The sequence below is a fragment of the Arachis hypogaea genome, chromosome 13 (genome assembly GCF_003086295.3).
Source record: "Arachis hypogaea cultivar Tifrunner chromosome 13, arahy.Tifrunner.gnm2.J5K5, whole genome shotgun sequence".
Lineage (NCBI taxonomy): Eukaryota > Viridiplantae > Streptophyta > Magnoliopsida > Fabales > Fabaceae > Arachis > Arachis hypogaea.
Genome location: NC_092048.1, coordinates 110,429,799 through 110,432,146, shown reverse-complemented (window position 1 = coordinate 110,432,146; position 2,348 = coordinate 110,429,799). Strand labels below are relative to the sequence as shown.

The following is a 2,348-nucleotide window of genomic DNA, read 5'->3' as shown; positions in this document are numbered from 1 at the left end:
GAGGATATAGCATTTTAGGCTTGTACCCAGGCGCCTTAGGCAATGTAGGATGAGTGTCAAGAGAGACTAGTAATGGATTATCTGCACGCCTAGGAGGGGCGTGTTCCACCTCCTCTTTCTTCACCTCTGGAGCTTCTTTTTCAACTGGCTCCTCATTAACTTGTACTTCCATACTTGCCACTTATCCACTTATCAAGGTGATAGCCTTGTATTCCTCTCTTTGATTTGGAATTGTGTTACCAGGAAGGCTATTAGTGGTCCTCTAATCAATTTTATTAACTTTTTGTGGCTAATTAACTCATCTGAACCCCCAAGTTTTTTATTGATACTTTAGTTTCCTGTATAAAGCTTGCCATTAGTGCTTCCAAAAGAGTGTTCTTCTGAAACTGAGGAGTTGCTTGCTGAGATGACTGAAACTGGTGGTTATTGAAATTGTTCTGATGGAAACCACCCTGAGAATTATTATTAAAATTCTGTGGCCTCTGAGGTTGCTCTATCCACCCTAAATTTGGGTGATTTCTCCACCCCTGATTGTAGGTCTTAGCATATGGATCATTATTGGGGTTTCTAGGAGCATTCCCCATGTAATTGACCTGTTCAGAAGAAGATTGAGCATAATCATAATTCTCACCTTGCATAGAGCTACCAGTCATGTCATAAGGAGCCGCTTGAGGTGCATTCTGAGTATTAACAGCTGAAACCTGCATCTCACTCAATTGTTGAGTAATCAAATTCATCTGCTGAGACAAAATTTTGTTCTGAGCAAGGAGAGCATTCAAAGCCTCTACTTCCAAAATGCCTTTCTTCTAAGGGGTTCCAAAGTTCACATAATTCCTGTTAGATGAGTATAAATACCGGTTGTTAGCAACCAATTCAATAAGCTAAGTAGTCTCCTCTAGTGTCTTCTTTATGTGCAGTGAACCACCTGCAGAATTATCCAAACACATTTTGGGCATTTCACACAAGCCCTCATAAAAGATATCCAGCTGAGTCCATTTAGAAAACATATCCGGAGGGCATTGCCTGGTCAGTATCTTGAATCTCTCCCAGAATTCATAAAGGGTCTCACCATCTTTCTGTTTGAAGGTCTGAACATCCACCCTTAGCTAAGTCAGCTTTTATGGTGGGAAAAATTTAGTCAAAAATCCAGTGACCACTTTATCCCAAGTATCCAGACTCTCTTTGGGTTGAGAATCTAATCACAGCTTTGCTCTATTCCTCACAGCAAATGAGAAGAGCATGAATTTGTATACCTCAGGATTCACTCCATTGGTCTTCACAGTATCACAAATCTGCAAGAAATTAGAAATAAACTGATTTGGATATTCCTGAGGGAGTCCATGATACTGACAGTTTTTGTTGCACAAGAGTGACCAACATTGAGCTTGCGGAATTTAAAACCCACAAACTAACCGGCAAGTGCACCGGGTCGTACCAAGTAGTACCTCAAGTGAATGAGGGTCGATCCCATGAGGATTGATGGACTAAGGAACAATGATTGAGTGATTTACTTAGTTAGACAAACAGAAATTGGTATTTTGAGAGTTCAAAAGTATTAACAGTAAATTCAAAATATCAGAAAGCAAGCAGTAAACAAGTTGTGAAGTATATATGGAGAAACAGTTAAGGCTTCAGAGTTATATATCTTCCGGATTGACTTTTCTTACTAATTATTTTAATCATGCAAGATTCAATTCATGGCAAACTATATGTGACTAAACCCTAATTTCTTAGACCGTTTTAGTCTCCTCTAACCTTTATCAACCGCCGATTCCTTGGTCACTTAATTCCAATTAGAGGGTGAAGTTCAATTCTAGTTTATATGCCACAGAAACCATAATTACCCAAATATAAGAGGATTATATGTCACGTATCCCGTTAAGTCCAGATAATTAGAAATTTAGGAGAAATTATTTTCAAGCTGTTGTTCAAGTAAAGAGTTTTTCCAAGTTATACAAGAACTCAATTAGAACTAACGTCATACTTCCGTTCCACCCAGATTCATAAGATAAAGAATGAAAACAATTCTTAAAATAGAAATCAGTATATGAATTAAAATAGAAAAATAATAGTATCAATCCAAACAATAGACAGAGCTCCTAACTTTAACAGTGGATATTTAGTTGTTCATGGTTCAGAGAGAAAATAAGGATTCTGAAAAACTATAAATTGCGGAATGAGGTATGAGAGAAGAGAAGTCGACCCCGAAGGGCTGATTCTTTTCCCTTTTATATCTAATCCTAATTAATGTAAATTATATTTCTTAAAACTAAATAATATCTTTTTCTATTTTTAAATAAAATAACGGTTTAATCAGAATTAATTAAATATATCTCGTGCTGCTCCTT

General features: G+C 37.0%; 1 non-coding gene across 1 annotated transcript; it reads left to right on the top strand.

The window, feature by feature from the left end:
* Nucleotides 1–1,002: 1,002 nt before the first annotated feature.
* LOC112739614 (small nucleolar RNA R71) lies at nt 1,003–1,108 on the top strand. Its single transcript, XR_003170545.1, has one exon. It is a non-coding gene; the product is annotated as a small nucleolar RNA R71 (small nucleolar RNA).
* Nucleotides 1,109–2,348: the final 1,240 nt, after the last annotated feature.